The sequence below is a fragment of the Miniopterus natalensis genome, chromosome 10, assembly GCF_054644295.1.
Source record: "Miniopterus natalensis isolate mMinNat1 chromosome 10, mMinNat1.hap1, whole genome shotgun sequence".
Lineage (NCBI taxonomy): Eukaryota > Metazoa > Chordata > Mammalia > Chiroptera > Miniopteridae > Miniopterus > Miniopterus natalensis.
The window spans coordinates 43,636,132-43,658,731 of NC_142090.1; positions in this window are offsets into that span (position 1 = coordinate 43,636,132).

The window sequence follows — 22,600 nt, forward strand, 5'->3', positions numbered from 1 at the left end:
GTGGCCAATCTGATGGGTTTGAAAGAGTGTTTTGATGTTTTTTAATATGTAATTCTCTGATTGCTATGAAAGTTAGTGATCTTTCTCTGTATTTATTGGCTACTTTAGTTTCACCTATTCTGTGTTCCCTATTCATCTTCATGGTTTGTTGTGCTTTTGTGTCTTGAGAAATCCTTCTCAATGTTATGAAGATAACTATCTCTGTTTTCTTCTGAATATGTTAGTTTTGCTTTTTACTTTTAGGTTTTTAAGCCAATGAATGTAGCAATGGAGAAAGCTGACAGAATGATCTGTGGTTGGGCTTGTAGGCAAGGAAGTAGGCATGAAAGAGGAGTACCGAGGTGGGGAAGAAAGTGAAAACAGAGAGATAGGGAAAAGGAAGGAGACTAACCAGTGATTCTGGTAAATTCAGAGATCAGGTGTGGTGGGAATTATCAGAATGAGAAAACTGAAAAAGGCGCTTGTGGTCAAAAAGAGTTCAGAGGGGCAATTAAAAAGGTGTAGGGTGTGGTTATGGAGGATAGTGAATAAAGTGCAATAAAGACAGAAAAGCAGAGTACTCTCCATGTTCATGAGTCAGAAGACTTAGTATTAAGATGTCAATTCTTCAGATTCCAAGATGGCAGCAGATTGAGTGGAAGCTACACTGACTCTCCCAGGACCAAACTGGAATTACAACTAAAATACAGAAAAACCATACTGAATAATCAATTGCTACTGAAGACTAGCTGGAGAGCACCCTCATAACCAAGGAGAAAAACGAGACTGCATAGACACTGGTAGGAAGTGTAGAGACACTAGAGGGCTGGTTGGACTCCCACAAGCAGCAGCTGAAAGTCAAAAGGAATATCTCAGCTGTGGAAGGGGATTCCACCAAGAACTCAGGGATCTAAACCCCAAGCTGGGCTTCCCAGCACAGCACCAGAACTGAGAAAGGTGCCCACGTAACATCCAGTTATGAAAAGCAGTGGGGTTTCTGTCTGCCAGGGAGAGATGGCTGGAAATGCAAGCACCCTGATAAAGGGCCAATGCACAGTTTCATGTGTAGCCATTCACTTTGGGCTTTAGCAGAGGGAGGGCAGAGTGGACTACAACTATGTGAGGGGAATCCATGGGTGCTGGTGGGGGACTAGAGCTCAGAGGGCAGCCATCTGGGTTCCTGTGCTCAGTCATTCCCCCATAAGGCAGAGGACATCTCTCTCAGGCAGACATTTATCTTCCAAGCAGCTTTTGCCTGAAGGGGAAGCAATTGCCCCACCCTGTGGAGTGTCTACAGCCTGAGACTCATTAAGAGACTGAATAACAGCCTCTGGGTACTTTGAGTCTTTGCCTGATTTGCTTCTGGACCCAGGGCTTGGAAAAGCAAACCTTTGTGCCCATCTTGGTCCTTTCCGAACGCACCCAGCCTCAGCAGAGGGAACCACAAGCTGTGGAGTGCAGAAAGTTTCAAACTACTCAAGGCCAGTCACAAATAGCGCCTGACATTGGCCTGCACCAGAGACCATCCAAAAGACTGGGAGTCCTAGCAGATCTACCTAATACACAGAAACAAATCCAAACAGGCAGCCAAAATTGGGAGACAAAAAACAAGCCCTAAATGAAAGAACAAAAGAATTCTCCAGAAGAAGAACTAAATGAAATGGAGATAAGCAATCTATCTGATACAGAGTTCAGAATACTGATCATAAGGATGCTCAACAACATGAGAAAAGAAATGGAAACTATGAAGGAAATTAAGAATGACAAAATGGGGGGGGGGGACACATTGGAACGAATAAACAGCTGACTAGGGGAAGCTGAGGATCAGATCAGTGAATTAGAAGACGGTAGAAAAAAATCAGAGAACCAAAAAAACAAAGCAGGACAGTTTAAGGGAGCTGTGGGACAACATGAAATGTAACAATATTTGCATCATAGCAGTACCAGAAGATGGAGAAAGTAAACAAGGGATAGAGAACCTGTTTGAAGAAATAATGACAGAAAACTTTCCTAACCTAGTCAAAGAAAAAACCACACAAGTTTAGGAGGCACAGAAAGTCCCAAGCAAGAAAATCCCAAAGAGGCCCAGATCAAGACACATCATAATTAAAATGCCAAAATTTCAACAGAATTCTAAAGACAGCAAGAGAAAAGCAATCTGTTACCTACAAAGGAGCTCCTATATGGCTGTGAGCTGATTTCTCATCAGAAACTCTACAAGCCAGAAGGGAATGGCATGAAGAATTCAAGGGAATGAAAAGCAATAATCTGAAACCAATAATACTCTCTCCAACGAGGCTATCATTCAGAAAAGATGGTGAAATAAAGAGCTTCCCAGACCAAAAAAAAAGACTAAAGGAGTTCACCACCAAACCAGCATTGCAAGAAATGTTAGAGACTGCTGTAATAAATTGAAATAGAACAAAAAACATAGGCATAAAGAAACAAAATAGCAATAGATAAGTACCTATTAATAATAACTATAAATGGATTGAATGCAGCAAAAACATAGGATAGCTGAATGGATAAGAAAACATGACCCAAATATATGCTGTCTACAAGAGACCCACCTCAGAACAAAAGACACAAGTCGGGGGGGGGGGGGGGCGGGGGGATCGACAGCAATACAGTCACAGTAGGAGAATTTAACACCCCACTGATTTTACTGGATAGATCTTCCAGACAAAGAATCAACAAGGAAACTGATTCTAAATGGCACACTAGATCAGATGGATTTAGTTGGCATTTATAGAACATTTCATTCCAAAGCTGCATAATATGCATTCTCCTCAAGTGCACATGGGTCATTCTCAAAGATAGACCACATGTCAGGACATAAAACAAGTCTCTACAAGCTCAAGAAGATTGAAATAATATCAAGCACCTTTGGGGACATTTACACCATGGAATACTATGCAACTGTAAAAAAGAAGAGTTCTTTACCCTTTGAGACAACATGGTGGGAACTGGAGACTGTTATGCTTAGCAAAATAAACCAGTCAGAAATAGACAAGTATCACCTGATCTTAATCATATGTGGAATCTAATGAACAAAATAAACCGATGCAAAATAGATCTAGAGACATAAAAGCATGGAACAGACTGACGAATCAGAGTGGAGGCAGGGGTGGATGGGGAGCAATTAACATATATACATAACCCATGGACACAGGCAATAGTGTGGTGAAGTCCTATGGGAAGGGATACAAGGTGGAGGGGATCAATGGAGGGAAGGGGAGGACATTTGTAATACTTTCAACAATAAAGATAAATTATTTAAAAAGTCAATTCTTCCCAAATTGATCAATAGACTCAACACAATTCCAATTAAAATCCCCAGTAGACTTTTTGTATATTGACAAGCTAATTCTAAAATACATATGGAAATGCAAAAGAGCTCTAATAGCCAAAACAACTTGGAAAAAATTGTAGGAATAACACTGACTTCAAGACGTTGTATAACAAAGGCTGTGAAAGATCTATATACTGAAAACACAAAACATTATTAAAAGAAATTGAAAAAGACACAGTGAAATGGGAAGATATTCTATGTTCATGGATGAGAAAAATTAATATAGTTAAAATGGCCATGTTACCCAAACCAATATAAAGATTTAGTGCAGCCATGGCTGGTTTGGCTCAGTGGTTAGAATGCAGACCCAAGGACTGAAGGAGTTGCAGGTTTGATCCCTGGCCCTGGTCAGGGTGCATGTGGGAGGCAACCAATTTCTCTCCCTCTTTCTTTGTCTCCCTCCTGCCCTTCCTCCCTCTATTCCACTATCTCTAAAAATCAATGGGGAAAACAAATATTTTTTAAAGAAATAATGGCTGAAAACTTTCCTAACCTGGGATAAGAAACAGACTTCCAGGTCCCAGAAGCACAGAGTTTCAAACAAGATGAAACCAAAGAGATCCACACCAAGACATATTGTAGTTAAAATAGCAAAAGTTAAGGACAAAGCAACAATCTTGCAGGAAGGAAGAGAAAAAAGTTACATACAAAAGAAGCCCTAAAAGGCTATCAGCGGACTCCTCATCAGCAACTTTACAGGCCAGAAGGGAGTGGCAGGACATCTTTAAAATGCTGAAAGAAACCTAAAACCTAGAATAATTTAACAAGATTATCATTCAGAATTGAAGGCAAGATAAAGAGTTTTCTGGACAGCAAAAACTGAAGAACTTCATCACCATTAAACTAAGTTTACAAGAAATGTGAAAGGATCATTTTTAAGTAGAAAAATGAAAGGCCATACCCAGAAATAAAATATGAGAGGGGTATAAGGATGGTGGCAGAGTATGTGGATCATTCTTGCACCTCATCCCAGAACCAAACTGGAAATAAAACTAAATTGGGGAAATTCACCATGAATTACCAACTGAAGACTAGTTGAAGAGGAGACTTTCAAAAAGGAAGGGCAGAAACCACCTGGAAACTAGGAATAGCAGGGTCACAAGAGGGGCTGGCCCAACTCCCATAGGCAGCAGGCCAAGGATGAGGAGAGACATCTCGACTGCAGGGCAGTTTTCCCACAGAGGAGTAAGGCCTGGACCCCACCCAGGCAGGATTTCGCAGCCCAGCGCACCAGTGCCGAGAACAGTGGCCCACCTAACATCCAGCCATGAAAAGCAGCTGGGCTTCCATCCTCCAGGGAGAGAAGGAGCCTGTCAGAGATAAAGCCACTTTTTAAAAAAAAACAGAGCACAGGATTTTTGTTTGCAGCCACTCGCTGGAGACTTTGGTGGAGAGAGGGCAGTGAGGACTGGAGTTGCCTGAGGATAGTCTGTGGTGGGAGACACTGGGGGGAGACGTGGAAGAGTGGTTGCTGATAGACCTGCACTGGGACATACCACACACCCACCCCATACCACAGCAGCCATTTTTCCTGAGAGGCACAAGCCCCTCTCAGCAGCAACAGCCTGGGGAAAGGCAAAAAGCCTGCCCTTGGGGATACAGTTCACCCTGCCCTCAGGAATCCCACTTGCCCCACCCTGTATCTTGACCCCTGCTGAGGAGGCAAGAGCAGAGACCAAGCCTTCCAGTCTGGGCATTCTCAGGGGGCATTAGTGACTGACTGGCTTTGAGGTTGAGCAATTCCCTCTATTCCAGGAACCTGACTGGTGCCTTCTCCTCACAAGAGAGTTGATTGAAACTCCCAACTTCAGCAGACCCCACTGGACTACATATGAGGGGCTCCTCCCTCCCAAGGTCAATAATCCAGGACAAACTCAGATGTGTGGCTTTGGGACAGGGGAACACAGCAACCATCCTCTGTTAAATCTGAACAGTACTGCCCCCTCATGAGATACCCAGAGGTATAATCCTCCTGATTCCACCAAAAGCCCTTTCAGAAACTGCCTTTTCAGTGACTGACTGACAGCTGGCTGGCAGGCAGAGGCAGATCCTGAAGTGCCTTGAAACATCCTCATCATAGGGGTACTAGAAGGAGAAGAAAGTGAGCAAGGAATAGAGAACCTGTTTGAAGAAATAATGACAGAAAACTTCCCAAACCTGGTAGGGGAAAAAGTCATACAAGTTCAGGAAGCACAGAAGGTCCCAATCAAGATGAACTCCAAGATACCCACACCAAGACATCATAATTAAAATGGCAAACGTTAAAGACAAAGAATCTTAAAGGCAGGAAGAGAGAAAGAGAAAGTTACCTACAAGGGAGTTCCCATTAAACTGTTAGCTGATTTCTCAATAGAAACACTTCAGGCCAGAAGGGATTAGCATGAAATATTCAAAGTAATGAAAAGCAAGGACCTGAATCCAAGACTACTCTATCCAGTAAGGCTATCATTTAAAATTGAAGGCAAAATAAAATGATTCACAGACAAAAAAAAAAAAAAAAAGGTTAAAGGAGTACTTTACCACCAAACCAGCATTTCAAGAAATGTTAAAGGGACTGCTTTAATAAGAAGGAGAAATCATGAGAGGAACATAGGTATAAAGAAAAAAAAAATGGAATAAGTAAGTACCTATCAATAATAACCTTAAATGTATGTGGATTAACTCCTCCAATCAAAAGACATATAGGATGGCTGAATGGATAAGGAAACATAACCCATATGTATGCTGTCTACAGGAGACCCACGTCATAACAAAAGATTCACACAGACTTAAAATGAAAGAATGGAAAAAATATTCTATGCAAATGGAAATGAAAAAGAACCAATACTCATATCTGACAAAATAGACTTCAAAACAAAGGCCATAAAGCATGGAGTTGGGAATAAAATGTAGTCCTTATAGAATATATTTGAACTTAAGTGCCTGTCAGCGTAAAATAAACTGCTATTGGTAAAGAATGATATACATAAACCTCCTAGTAACCAAGAACCAAAAACCTACAAAAGATATAAAAGAACAAAAAGAAATGAACCCAAACAAAACACTAAAGAAAAACAGCAAACCACGAGGGAAGAGATCAAGAGAAAAAGGAACAGAAAAGAACTATAAAACAACCAAAAAACAATGAACAAAATGGCAATACTTATCTAATTACTTTAAATGTAAATGGATTAGCTACTCCAATAAAAAGGCACAGGGGCCTGGCCGGGCGTGGCTCAGCGGTTGAGCATCAACCTAGGATCCAGGCAACCAGGGTTTGATTCCCAGTCAGGGCACATGCCAGGTTGCCAGCTCAATCCCCAGTCGGTGACATGCAGGAGGCAGCCGATCAATGACTCTCTCATTATTGATGTTTCTCTCACCCTCTCCCTCCCTCTCTCTGAAATCAATAAAGATATTTTTTAAAAAAACACATAGGGTAGCTCAATGAATTTAAAAACATGATCCACTTATATGCTGCTTACTAGAGACTCACTTTAAATCGAAAGACAGAAAGTGGAGAGATAAAAAAAGATTTCCATGTAAATAGAAATGAAAAGAAAGCTGGATTAGCAATACTCATATCAGACAAAATAGACTTTAAAACAAAAATTGTGTAAAAAGACAAAGACATTTCATAATTATAAAGGTGTCAATCCAAGAAGAGGATATAACAATCGTAAATATCTACACACCCAACATAGGAGCACCTAACAATACAGTATAAAACAATCATTAATAGAAAGGGAGAAATCTACAGTAATACAACTGGTTGTTGGTATAATGAGTGATGTTTTACTTGAAACCTGGACATTTTGGGTATTATGTTATGAGACTCTGGAACTTCCTTAAGCCTTCTGTTTCAGCAGGCTTACTCTGACTCCACTCCAGCAGAGATGGGGAGGGCCACCTCTTTGTAGCCACACATGGGTGGAACCCTAGGCTCTTAATTAGCCTTTGCTGGTGTGGGTATGGGGTGGGACCACATTTTTTTCTCTGGTGTTTGGCTGGAGTAGAATGATTATTGTCTAAAAGTTTTCTCTCTTGCTAGGTTTCCCCTTTTCTTGTCCTTTGACTAGAGAGTCAGCTTTATTGGGTTTTGTTTTGTTTGTTTTGGGACTAGGCGACTACACCTATTATTATTTCCAGATTGCCAGCTTCTTTAGCTTCAAATCTGAGATTTATGAGGTAAAAAGTAAATCCAGAGAATTCTCCACTGTGTTGTGTGTCCCTTAGGTCCCAAGGTCCCTAGCCAGTCTTTCTTCATCTCTCCACCTTTCAGAAACTTCTTGTTTGTTTTATATATAATGTTCCAGGTTTGCTGTTGCACTTAATGAGAGAAATAGGGGAAAGTACATCTACTCCATCTTTTAGGAAGCACAATCTCTTCTTATTTTCTTAATTGCCAAACTACATTTTTAGCCAGTGAAGGAAGGGAAGACTTAGTAGAGAAAAATGTACTGTTATCTCTCAGTCATTGTTTTCCTCCTGCTTAGTACAGAGGTGCTAAAATAATCATCAGAGGATGAAAAATTTTTTGACACAATTTTTTTCTTTTCCAGTAACTCAAACCAAAATAGTCACTTTGTAATTTTATTTTAAATCAGAGGTTGTGTCGATGCCCCTGATTTTACCTATGATCTGAGAGGAAATAACTGGATATTTTAAAAATCATTTCGTTAGGGATACAACTCAATAAATGGGAAATGCCCAGCCATCATGGCTCAGCAATTGAGCATCGACCTATGATCCAGGAGATTGCGGTTCAATCCCCTGTCAGGGCACATGCCCAGTTGCTGGCTCGATCCCCAGTGGGGGGTGTGCAGGAGGCAGCCGATCAAAGACTCTCATCATCGATGTTTCTATCTCTTTCTCTCCCTCTCCCTTCCTCTCTCTGAAGTCAATAAAGACATTTTTTAAACTAAAAATAAAAAAAAGAAGAAGAAATAAATGGGATCTGAAGTGCAGCAAGCTTGAGAGTGGAAGTAACATTCACTATAGTCCCAATGAGGAAGTAAATCTGACTCTCGATTCAGTTTTTCCCCTGCTGTACCATGTTGCTTCCAGTAACACGGTTTCTTTTGGGGGGATTTTTAAGAAGACAATATGAACTTATAAATCAGCAAGGAATGCATTTGGTTGCAAATAACAGAAAGTCCTTTAGTGGTTTACATAAGATGTTTATCTGTATCATGCAACCAAATGCTTTAACCTCTGAAAAAATAAATTGTGAATAAACAAATCAATGCACAAACCCCATGTATTTACATCCCCATACACATACACACACAAGATCAGTTCTGTCAAGTGCTGCTGAGAGATTAAGTAAGATAAGGACTGAGAATCAACCATTGCATTTAACAATGTGAAATTTATTGTCCTTCATAAGGCCTATTTCAGTGGAATTCTGGGAACAATAGCCTAATTCAAGGAGTCCAACAGAATGATTTGAGGTGAGAGAGTAAACACTAGTAAGTTTTGAGGTGTTTTGCTATAAAGGGGAGCAGAGATTAGAAGGCAGATGTGAGGTCAAGGGAGGCAGATTCAGTGCCTAGAAAGTGCCTAGCACATAATAGGTGTTTAGTATATATTTGTTGAATTAATAATGAGATTTAAAAAATGAATGAAAAATAATAAACTCTTTAATACTTAATTCTGGAATAACTGGTTATTCATATTTTAAAAAAAAGAATTTGGTCCCTCCCTCAGACCATAATTAAAATCAGTTTCAAATTAATTAAAAACCTAAATGTGAAAGGTACAATTTTAAAAAATTTAAAACAGTATGGAACAATATCTTTTAGACTTTAAGCTAAGAAAAGTTTTTTTTAGGGTAAGGAAGGATTTCTTTTTCTTTTTTTAATATGTCTTTATTGATTTCAGAAAGGAAGGGAGAGGGAGCGAGATAGAAAAATCAATGATGAGTCATTCATCGGCTGCCTCCTTCATGACCCCCACTGGGGATCGAGCCCACAACCCAAGCATGTGCCCTGACTGGGAATGAAACCAGGATCTCCTGGATCATAGGTTGATGCTCAACCACTGGGCCACACCAGCTGGGCAGGAAGAATTTCTTAAACAGACACAAAAAGTGTTCATTATAAATGAGATAGTTGACAAGTTCAACTCTATTGAAGTGAAAATGAATAAATTATATTCACATGCAACAACACATATATCTCAGAAACCTAAGTTAAAAGAGCAAATTATAGAAGACTACAATATGAATCTATTTTCATTAATCTCAAAAAGAAGCGAAGCAAACTATTGTATAAATATATGTTGATATTTTGGTTAATTGTTTTTCTAAAAAAGCAAGGGAATGATAATCATAAAATTTAAAACATGCTTGCTTTGGAGGGAGAAGGGGAATTGGGACCTAGGAAGAGCACATGGGGGTTCAGAAGCACTGGTAATGTTCTAGTTCATAATTTGGATGGCGGGTTTATTTGTGTTTGATTTATTCTTATACTTCATAATGAAAGATGTTTCGTAAACTCTTTGGGATGTATAAATATTACATAACAAGAACATTTAAGGGGGAAAAGAAAACAAAATAAAAATACATGGGAACATATGCCACTGAGACTTGTAGACAACTGCTGTGAATGGAGGCATTGCCCACCTATGGCTCTTCTCAGGTTAATTAATTATTTACTGTATACAGTAATAAACAATTCTTAGCTCATTGTTTACTGTCTAATCAACACTGTCTGGCTCATCATGCCTGTCATTCTGCTCCCTACATTTACAGCCTTGTTCAAGATAAGGCACTGGCTGTCTTCCTACTGCCTTCCTGCATCTATTCTGTCCCACCTCCATCTCAACCTCCTCATCACTACCAAAACCACTCTTGTTCTTGGCATTAGGGTTTAGTTATAGTGTTTTTCTCTGCCTACCCTAGAGACAGCAGGAACTTAGTTCTGCCTTCTCTTCCTTCACACATGCACAATATTCCCTCCTCTATGTGTTGAATTCTGCCTTCAGGAGGAAAGGGTCACAATCACTACTGTTCCCACCCTTCCCCCTGCAAAACATACACCCATTATAATTTACTTTGGAGGAAAAAGGAAAATTACTTACTCATACATATGTGTGAGGTTTTGGTTGTAGTTAATTATGCTACATGGCTGGGACGATTAGATGATTTATCAGAAGAAACATGAAACAGAGAGAAAAAAAGTCCTATAGTAGTTTGTTCAACCAATCATTGTGTTGTGGCTTTTGGTTTTTTAAGTAAAAGACATGTTTTATGCCCCCCCATAATTATTTTAAAATATAATTATAATGCTATAATAATTCATACATGCAACAAGTATTTATTAAGTATTTACTTTGTGCCAGGGACACATAAGTGAGCAAAACAGGTGAAGTGCCTCATGGATTTTACCTTTAAGAGAGAGAGAGAGACAAACAATAAAAAATACACATAACTTTAGTAAATTTTTATTTTTTTTAATTTATTTTTGTTATGATTGTTAATCCTCACTGAGGATATTTTTTCCATTGATTTTTAGAGAGAGCGGAAGGGAGGGGAAGAGACAGAGATGTGAGAGAGACGCATCGATTGGTTGCCTCCTGCATGCTCCCCAACCGGGGCCAGGGATCGAGCCTGCAACCAAGGTATGTGCCCTTAGCCAGAATTGAACCTGGGATCCTTCAGTCCTCGGGCCAACGCTCTAACCACTGAGCAAAACCAGCCAGGGCAGTAAATTTTTTTAAATGTGTGTAATATTTTGTGACAGGAACAAAAGAAAAGGGAAAAAGAAGGTTCAAGAGTTTGAGGTTTGGGGAAGAGAGACTGAACTTTTAAGTAGCTGGTTAAGTCAGGCCTCTTTGAAAAGGTGGAGTGAGGCTGTTGTCTAAGAGGAAGGCATCCAAGCAGAGGGAACAGTCATGACAGAGATGCTGAGGCTATGTCTCTCTTGTATAAGTGTGTGGAGTTCAGTCAGGAAAGCAGAATCACTGTGAGTGATATAAGGGATTTATTTAAAAGACTGGGCCTCTTGCAATCTCAGAAGCTGGTGAAAAACCTGTGAAAAGAGGTTGCCTCTACATCTGGTGATAGATATGAAGTCATGGTAGACCAGCAGGGCCAGCAGTCAGGAAGGAAATCTGATCACGAAACAAGAACAATAAGAAACAGGAGGACGACTGGAATCTGTGAAGCCAAACTGAAACTCCCCTGTCTCCACCCGGCCCCTGTCTTTCTGCTTCGCACCTCAGCTGCGCAGGTGAACTGCAGAAGCAGCCTTGCCCTTCACTGCAGAGCTGCATATGCCTCAGCTTAGACGGTGCAGGAGATCTGTAGCAGGTGGAAGAGCTGGCCTTCACCAAGTAAGTGAGCCAGCAGATCAGCAACAACACACATGAATTGCAGCAGCGCTTGGCACCCCACACCTACTTTCACAGCATTCTGATTGCTGCTTCACCGCTGCCTTCATCACACCAAGTTCTTGTGAGGCCATCGCCAAGAGGAAGAGAAGGGAATTCTGGGACATGTGGTCAAACTTCAGTAAGTTGACACACTTTAAAATCACAATGAGGAAGAGCAAGAAAGACAACGTTGCCAGACTAGGGGTGGGGGGAGGGAGAAAGTAGTAATAGATGAGGTCAGAGATGCATATTGGGATTCAGGTCTTAAGGGGTCTTATAAGCCAATGTAAGGACTTGAGCTTTTACTCTTAGTGAAATGAAGACCCTTTGCAGGGTTTTGAGCTGAGAAGTAACTGTTACTTTTAAAAGCAATAACACTTTATTAATGGCATAGAACAATAGCTAGCACTGAAATATACCATTTTATAAATAATGACTTAGAATAAAAGGCAATGTCAGAAATCAATGGATAAAGGAAGAATCATTCAATAACCAGTATTGAGAAAATTGGACATGTAGGGGAAAAGCAAGTTAGATTTTCATATAATTCCTCAAAATAAATTTCAGATTGATTAAATAAGTAAATGTATAACATTTAAAGTAGAAATACAATGGCTAATAACCTTTCTGGAAAACAGTTTAATCCAACAAATATTGATTAAATATCTGCTAAGTGCCAGACACTCTCTGCTAGATGCAGAGGACACAAATATGATGAATATACTATTCCTGTGGTTGAAGAGCCTATGTTCTGCTAAACTATTTTACAATATATACCTAGAGTCTTGAAATTGTAAAAGGTAAAATATTCTCTCACTATAGAGAGGTATGTAAAAATGTAACTTCCTATTTACTTTCTATAACTCATCATATCCATTTTGAGTCTTTATTAATATAACCTTAAATCTGGGGGAAATTTAGTTGTTTCAGATTAAACTCAGTTAATTCAATTTTATTTCCCCCTCTTCCTCTCCAATGTAGCATTTAGGTTCTGGGAAGCTTACATTTCACCCTGAAAGGTGCCATCTATCACTGATGGCCTTGTCCTCCATCTAGTCATGGAAGAGGCCACCCTAACCCCCACATCAAATACACAGACATGTTCCTAAGGCCAGCAATTGGTCCTGAGAGCCTGGTCTTCTTAACCTCACCTCACTCCCAATCCCCTTCATGTCTGCCACCTGCTCTCGTTTTCCTACTTCCTTCCAGATGTTCCTGCACTGCTCAGAAGCATAAGAGACTGAAAACTATGCCAAGCTCCCTCTGCCCATGCAACCTTACCAGCATTTTCATCCCACTGCCCCACCCAGGGAGCAGACACAGGTGCTCTCTGGCTCAGATCCTCAAAACTGTCTGGAACTCTATCATATCTCATCCACGTGTCCTTACCAGGGGTGTCAAACAAAGCTTCCACCTCTTCCTGGAGACTCTTGGGAGCATCAGACTTTCTCTTCTCCCCTCTTCCAGCTCTGGATTTCTTATTCTGGTTTATTTTCCTATGGCAATTTTTTTAATGCCAGGACATAGACTCAGTATGCTAAACAAAAAAACAAACAAAAACCCAAGCTCTTTAAGCCTTTTCTCTACCAAAGGCTGCAAAAATATATTTTGAATATAGGTACTTGAGCATTAACTCATTTAATTCTTTCTACATTTCTCTGGGAACAAGCTGCCAGGCATAGTGTTGGAATACCTTCAAAGTATAAGTAAGGTGGGATACCAAATGGCACTGGTAATTAAAACTCGTTAAGATTTCAAATTTTCATTCTACCATGAAGATTTTTATACCTTTGGCCCTGGTATTCCACTTTGAGCACCTTAAAATAAATGATTAGTGATGTGGTTCCTACTGTTCCCTCCCTGACAAGAGGAAAGTCTTGGGTTTGGCCCAGAATGGAGCTCTGAAATCAGGAAGGAGGTAAGGTTGACCTATGAGTTAAGGAAGTACCTTACAGCTTTTTTTAATATATCTTGCAAGATATCCATGTGATACTAGCCTAACTGCCTATCATATTTTCTGGGCAGCATTCCCAAGATAGGGTAGAACTTACTCGTTTCCAACCAAATATCCATTCTTCCTTTCTATCTCAATTTTACAGAACTCTATTTGCCCTTTGCCGCTCAACTAAAAGATTATATTTCCCAGCCTCTCTTGCAGCTATTGTGTAGCTTGACGGCTAAGTTCTGGCTAATGAAATGGAAACAAAGTGTTGTGTGAGACTTCAAAGGCTCATCAAAATCCAATCTTAAGCCCCTACAACAAAAATCATGCTAAGTAGGAAAACACTGGAAGTTTGCTTTTGAAAATCAGGAAAAAAGTAAAGGTGTCTGCTCTCATCACTTCTATTTAGCACTTTATAGAGATCCTATGCATCACAAAAAGTCAAGAAAAAGAAATTAACACATAAGAATTGAAAAGGAAAAAAACTGTCGTTATTTAGAAATTATATGATTGTCTATGTAGAAATCCCCCAAAGAATCTAAAAATAAATTATTAGCCATAATAGGAAAATTTGATACAATATTAAAAAGTTCTATTTCATTTTTATATACTAGACACAATTTAAAAACATAATTTTTTTTCTACAACCAATTTGTTTCTTTTTTTTTAAGTTTATCTTTTTTTTTTTTTAATGTTTCTTTATCTTTATTGTTGAGACCATTACAGACATCCCCCTTTTAACCCCACTGATCCCCTCCACCCCACAACCATCCCACCCCCAGGCCCTCCCCACACCAGTGTCCACATCCATGGGCCATGCCCATAAACATACAAGTTCCCTGATTAATCTCTCCCCACCCACATCCCCCTCCCCACCTTCCCTCTGAAATCCTTCAGTTTGTTCCAAGCTTCTATATTACTGGATCCACTTTGTTCATCAGTTTATTTTGTTTATTATATTCCACATATAAGCGAGATCATTTGGTACTTGTCCTTCTCCGACTGGCTCATTTCACTTAGCATAATACTCTCTAGTTCCCTCCATGTTGTGCCAAAGGCCAAAAGGTCCTTCCTCTTCACAGCCGCATAGTACTCCAGGGTGTAAATCTGCCACAGCATTTTTATCCACTCATCTACTGATGAGCACTTGGGCTGTTTCCAAGTCTTAGCTATTGTGAATTGCACTGCTTTGAACATAGGAGTGCATAAGTTCTTTGTGATTGGTGTTTGGGGTTCCTTAGGATATATTCCTAGAAGTGAGATCACTGGGTCAAATGGCAGGTCAATTTTTAATCTTTTGAGGAAACTCCATACGGCTTTCCATAGTGGCTGCACCAGTTTGCATTCCCACCAAACATAATATAACATAATTTATTTTTAAATGTCAATATTATTGATGTATAATACCATAAAACTATAAAAGTTCTAGGGGGAAAATCTAATAAAAGATGTGCAAAATCTATACATAGAAAATTATAAAAATTTAGCAAAAAAAACCCAACACATTAAAAGCATTTAAATAGAGAATTATCCAATCCTTATGGATAGGGAGGCTTTATCATAAACATGTCAGCTCTCTCAAAATTAATGTAGTGCAATCAGTTACATTACAGTCAAAGTCTCAGCAAGGTTTTTCATAAAACATGAGAAGTTGATTCTAATATATATGGAGAAGCAAAAGACCAAGGACAGCTAAGATATTTCTGAAAAAATAATGAGGGGCAATTATCATAGCAGATATAATGATTTATTCTAAAGTTACAATAATTAAGATAATGTGATAATGGTGCAGGAATAAATGAGCCAACCAATGGAAACAATACTTAGGAAAAGAAACACTAAATAACAAATGTAGCCCCCCCCCAAAAAAAAAATCAGATCTTACTTCACACCATATACAAAAATTGGACGTAGAATCATAAAGAGCTTAAACATTCAAAGCAAACTTTAACTTTTAGAAGAAAATATAATTGCATATATTTTTGATCTTAAGGTAGGGAGTAGTTTTTTAAAAAAGACACAGAAATATGCTAATCCAGAAAAGGAGCTATTAACAAATTCTGATACATTAAAATGAATCATTAAAATGTGTGATCAAAAGATACTTAAAAGAAATTAAAAGTTACAACTGGGAGACATTAAAACGCAAAAAATTAGCATGGAGAATATATAAAGATTCCTACAAAAATGTAAGAAAAAGAAAAATAACCTAGTAGGAAACTGCAAAAGATTCAAACAAACATTTCACAGAAGAGGAAATAGATACAGCTAATAAACATGAAACACTGCTCAACCTCCTTATCAAGCAAATGTAAATTAAAACCACACAGAGATACTATTTTGCAACGATTGTTAAAAATTAAGGAGCCTGACAGCACCAAGTGGGGAAAAAAGAAGGATATCTGTAATACTTTCAACAATAAAGATAAATTTTTAAAAACTAAAATCTAAAAACTAAATTTTCTTTCTCCTTACAAAGGTGTTAGTTAAGGCTCCTTAGTGACAGTTTTTAGTTTGTTTTTAAAATCTGGTTTCAAGAGTCTCATTTAAATTCTAGAAAAATAAGAATATTGCAAAGTAAATGTTAAAGTGTCAGCATTTTAGGTCACATTTATATTGTAACACACTTTGCACTTTTCTTCTCTGATTTATTATTAAAAATTTTTTTATAACTTTATGCAGCCCTCAGTTTCCACATAAAAGTATAGAAAGGCATTTGATTTAGAAACAGCAACCCCTCCCTAAAATCGGCGCTTGGAAAGCTAGAATGTATATACATTTAAAGAAACATCCCTTGAGATGTCAGACAAGCAAATACTCAATGTCTGCCATCTCTCGGGCAGTGCTTCAAAGGGGATGCTATGGTACAGTGGAGAGTGACTGGACTTAGGAGTAGAAAGAAACTCATAGAGGAAGTCCCTGCTGTGGTTCCAGCTAACTGTGCACATATGAACCTCTTTCCTCATCTGCTGAACTCAGGGACCAAAATCTGCATTCCCTACTTCATGGTTAGTCCAATGACACAATACATGTCAATAATAGTCAATAGTCAAACAAGAGTCAGTAGGTCAGGGGTAGTGACAGGAGACTACTGGGATGCATACAGCACCTTTACACCCACTTGATAGTGCTGGAGCATGGTTTTACTATTTATAATGATCACAGATTTTAGAGTAATTTAATTTATTCTGCATATATGACAGAAATCATCCAATCATATCTGATGTGTTTGATGTCAAGACCCTACTCAGAACTTCAAGTTCATAACCTTGTTCTCATGATAAAAAATATCCACCTTGCAGTAACCTGTTTCATGATGATCCAATTTAAGTGATGATTTCTAGACAAAAATTTTATAGGGACAACTGAGGATTGCCAGTCACTGAAATATTAATTATATAATCACTATAGAGCAACACATCTGGGCTTCACTTTAAACTGGAAATGGTAAAATGGTGCCTATGAAACAAATAGTTGTCCCCATTACTTCACATTATCATTTCAAAAGCATTTTATCTTTCTTTCTGTTGGATCACCCTTTCAGGGTGGCACTCCCAAAATGTCAGCCTATAATTTCTCTGCCTTTGAGCTTCTCTGATGGTAAATTAAGGATCTGTAAATAAATCCTTAAATGTCCTCAAGAAAATGCCATTTGAAAGAATTGTATTTAGAAACTGAAGAATCCTTCTGAAATGCAAATACTTTTCCTTGTTATTAAACTGTCCTGAAGTTTGACACTGGGGTTTCTGGAGACCACAAACTGCTAACAGGGCTCCAGGCTTTCCCAGTTGCTCTCATCTCTTTCAGGGAAAACAAGGGAAGAAGCATCCTAGAAAATCTTTATCACATATTTTTTCAAGAGGAGTGGGAGGAAATAAAAAGTAGTTCTGGCAGCTTAATCTGGGTTGGCTGCTTTTGCCAGCAATCTGTAAAATGTGTTTTTAAAGGATAAGAAGTTAGGGCCCCAGGCCAAAGCTCTTGTCTGTCATCTTCAGGAAGATACACGATTCCGTCCACCCACCACTCTGCTGTGTGCTTGAACATGAACACTGTGCCTGCCACAGGCCCAGACCTGCTCAGAGTTGACACTTTCCTCTTTCTAAACAGAACCTTCTGCCAGTTGGGTGAACAATGCAGGGCCCACCTTTTGGGGAGTGAAACTCTAAACCAGCATATCTGTTTCTAGAATTGGTTTTCAGCTTTTCATGTTGCCAAAGAGGCTCAGCAAAGGAACTTGAAGTACTCTTGCTTTTTAATACCTGTAAGGTAATTTCCTAAGAGATCAGAAAAACATATACATGTCCACAAGGTACCAACGGCTGCCAACCACAGAGAGTCTCTGGGGCAAGAACTCTGGTGGAATCCGGTGTGCACACATTATGCAAAGCTTCATTCCATTGTGTGGCCGTAGCAGCACAGCCGGGCTACTCCAGAGTCTTAAGCGGATGTCTGCTACACCATGTTTCCTATTTCCTGTAGAATTTACCACAGAGATGTCAGAGCTCAAGCAGAGGGTTAAGGCATAAAAAAAGGAGTGTTGGCAACATGGCAGGGGGCTTGACCCCTTCCACCTCACTCTTTTATCCCTTCTATTGGCAAAAGAACTTCCAGCCTAACAAAAAGTCTTGTAAGAGTTTATTTGATCCAAACTGACAATTGCCAGGAAGCAAAACCTCAATGGATTGAGAAAATGCTCCAAAAAATAACGGCTTTGCCATTTTATTTTCAACATTAGAATCAAAGGAAGAGACATGAGAGGGGTTACATGAAATTCACTGGTGGTAGATTAGGGAGGGGGGAGACTGCTAAGTGGGGAAATCTCTAAGACTAGATAAAAAGTAAAAGTGAGAAACAAATATTTCTTTTACATTGGTAGGTGCAGGATAGTTAACATTTACAGCACATAGAGAGGTATATAGGCAAAAACATAATGTTAATTGTGGACAGCACCAGATGTTACTGGCAAAATTAGACCTCAGTCCTTGAGTTTGGCTAAGAGAGAATTCAGAGCCAATAGCTCCAATTATAAGAGAAAATTTATTTAGAATGTCACAGAGGTAGAAAAAGTGAGCCAGCTGGTTGTAAGGACTCAGAAAACAAATTACAGAGGCAAAAGAAGGGCCCTTGCGACTTAGGTGAAAGAGAGAACAGGTACGCACCTTGAGGGAAGGAAGAAAGGGAGAAGGAAAGGTGAGAGAGAGAGAGAGCCTGAGGGATAAAGAAGGGGTTGGAGAAAGGCAGGGGCATGCTCAAGAGAGAGAGCAAGTTGGGTCCTTTATCTTAAGGGGTTTTATATGCTCTCTAAAGGCTTAGATTTCAGGGGTCTCACCAGAGGATCTCAAAAGAATATTCATCAGCTTCCCAGTTGTGTCCTTTTAGGGTTATGGTCTCTACTGACTGGTCGGTGCCAGGGTCAGGGCTCATTAGTCATTGCAACTGGCCCTGATGTCAGCCATGGCATCACTTAGTCTGGTTTTGCTGCTTTTCTGTGCCTGGAGCTGAAACACAACTGAGGCCTAAATGTCTTCTCTAGTTTGACCAAAACTCTGACTCTGTGGTCAACAAACCTGAGGCTTTGGTCCTAAGATTATTTGATGTGGGTCAGAACCTCATTGTCCCTAGAGTTTAATTCTTAAAGGAGTAGTCATGCAAGGGCCTATATGGGAGTCTATTCTCCAATCCCCTTTTTCCTCCTCTAAGAGGGCCTACCACATGACTAGTAACATACCAGGAGACGAAAGTTCAGGGGAGGGTTCAAACCACATGACCAGATATATGAAAGGTCAGGGGGTCTAAACTGCATGACGAGTGATATGCTAGGGGAGAACAGGTCACTCAAAGGGCGAGATCTCACCCTACAATACTTGTTTTCCCAGTTTTGCCCATTGCTAGGCACCCAGAGATTTCTGCTCTGGTGACCTGTACCTGGCCTATCGTTCCTACTCTGCTCATGTTTGTCTAACTGCTTGCTATATCAGTAACAATGTGGTGCTGTAGGTTGCACCTTCAAGGGATCTGGAAAAGGCAATTACTCTGACATTTTTAAAGATATGTTATCTTAGAGACACAAAGACATTAGATAATTTCATAGTTAATGATTGAAATTTGTCAAGGAAGCTACAGGCCTAGGAATTGACTATCTACCATGACCCACTTTTAGTTAGAAATTTTTATGTTCAGACCATCTCATGTGGTTACTTTGATCTCTGGGTTTGTAAGGCCCATCATGCTGGCTTCTCCTGAGTTTGTCAGGTTTAGTATGTAGCTCCTTTTTTTGTCCACACTTCCCTCCCTCCCCAGGAAAGCTGTTTCATCAGGGGTGAATAAGCAGGGGGTTCTAGCTCCATCAGGAAACTTACAAGAACAATGCTTCATGGAAACCTGGGTACAAGTGGAATTTCTCACCCATTCCCCACCCTGCCTCCAAGCTTCTTACTTCCTCCTTTCCATTCAAGGGCAAGTGGACAGGCCCAGCCAAGGCATAGAAAGACAGTCAGAGAGGGACAGTCAGGGAGTAAGTCCGTTACTCAGCCAGCTCCCTTAATTCCACTTCTCAGACTGGGGTATGAGTATCTGGGAGATCAGGACTGGGGTGGGGGGTGTAGAAAGGATAAGAGGAGTCACAGAATCAAAAGGGCATAATCTCAATTCTTCTCAAATATTTAGAAAGAAAATATTGCTTTTTGCCATTTAATAACTTTTTATTTTTCAATTATAGTTAACATACAATATTATATTAGTTTCAGGTGTACACTCCAGTGATTAGACATTATGTAATTTACTAAACGATCATCACAATAAATCTTGTTACCCATCTGACACCATACATAGTTATTAAAATATTATTGACTGTATTTCCTATGCTGTATATTTCTATATTTCCATACATCCCCATGACTATTCTGTAACAACCAATTTGTACTTCTTAATCCCTTCACTTTTTTTACCCATCCCTTCAACCCACCTTCCATCTGGCAACTGTTAAAATGTTCTCTGTATCTATGAGTCTGTTTCTGTTTTGCTTGTTTATTTTGACTTTTAGATTCAATTGTTGATATATATTATGTATTTATTGCCATTTTATTGTTCATATTTTTGAATTTTTTCCCCTCTTCTTAAAGAAGACCCTTTACCATTTCATATAACACTAGTTTGGTAGTGATGAACTCCTTTAGCTTTTTCTTGTCTGGGAAGCTCTTTATCTGTCCTTCAATTCTAAATGATAAGTTTGCTAGGTAGAGTAATTTTGGTTGTAGGTCCTTGCTTTTCATCACTTTAAATATTTCTTGTCATTCCCTTTGGCCTGCCAAATTTCTGTTGAGAATTCTGCTGAGTCGTATGGGTACTCCCTTGTAGGTAACTACATGCTTTTCTCTTGCTGCTTTTAAGATTTTCTCTTTGTCTTTAACCTTTTGCATTTTAATTATCATGTGTCTTACTGTGGGCCTCTTTGGGTTCCTCTTGTTTGGGACTCTCTGTGCTTCCTGGACTTGTATATCTATTTCCTTCACCAGGTTTGGGAAGCTTTCTGTCATTATTTTTTCAAATAGATTTTCAATTGCTTGCTCTCTCTCTTCTCCTTCCAGCATATCCATGATATGCATGTTGGGCCGCTTGAAGTTGTCCCAGAGACTCCTTACACTATCTTCATTTTTTGTGGGTACCTTTTTCTTTTTGCTGTTCTGTTTGGGCGTTTTTTGCTTCCTTATATTCCAAATTGCTGACTTTATTATTGGCTTCATCTACTCTACTGTTGATTCCCTGTAAATTATTCTTCATTTCAGTTAGTATATCCTTCATTTCTGTTTTTGGGGTTTTTTTTTCTGGAGTCTATGTCCTTTCTCATGCTCTTCAAGTTCTCACTAAGTTCCTCAAGCATCCTTATAACTAGTGTTTTGAACTCTATATCTGGTAGTTTGCTTGTCTCCATTTCATTTAGCTCTTTTTCTGGTGACTTTTCCTGTTCTTTCATCTGGGACCTGTTTCTTTGTCCCTCTGCACTTTGGCTGCTTCCCTAAGTTTGTTTCTATGTATTAGGTAGAGCTGCTACATCTCCTGAACTTGGTATAGTGGCCTTGAGTCTTATAAGGCCCAGTGGTGCAGCCTCCCAAGCCACCTGAGCTGGGTGCTCAAGGAGCACCTCTGTGTGGGCTGTGTGCACTATTCTGTTGTAGTTGAGCTTTGATTACTGTTGACATCACTGGGAGAGGTTGATCCCCAGGAAGATCTGCTGCATGGACTGGCTGCAACTACAGGAAAAGAGCTGCTGTGCAGGAGCTGACCTTAAGAAGCAGGACTTGCTTCAGTGGGGCTTTAGTGCTCACCAAGTCCTCCCCTGTGTGTCACTCATGGAGGTGGTGGGGTTGTAATCCAGTGTGATCTGAACCTATCCACCAGGTGCACTGGCTCTGAAGACTCCTGGGAGGGGAAAGGTTAGCCACTGCCTGTGCCCTGCCTGGGCCTGCCTGGGCCTGCCTGGGCCACCTGATAGGAGCTACAGAGCAATCTACAGATGGCTGCTACTTGTGCTGAGCTTGGAGGGGCCCAGGAGAGGTCAACCTGTGAATTAAGGCCAGCTGCCACTAGTGCTGGGCCTGGGGACACTTAGCAAGAGATATGAGGCAAGTCAAGGCCAGATGCTACTTGCAATGTAGCATCTTTGTGAACCTTTGAGAAATTTTAGGAAAGTCTGAAGCAGGAGCCAAGATACGCAGTTTGTATGGAAAAGCCACAGGAAATGGCTTGGGTGGGCCTACAAGTTGAGTAGGACAGGGTCTTAGGGAATCACCAAGGTGGGGTAAACAGTGTGAGCCAAATTGATGAGACTCAAATATGGCTCCTGCCTGTCTGCCTGCTCTATGTTGGGGGAGGAGATCTCAGAAACGGAACTATGGCCTCTGCCAGCACTTTTGTCTGGCAGAAAGCTGCTCCTCCAGCCCTTGCCTGATGCCAGACAATTCAGATCCTCCTTG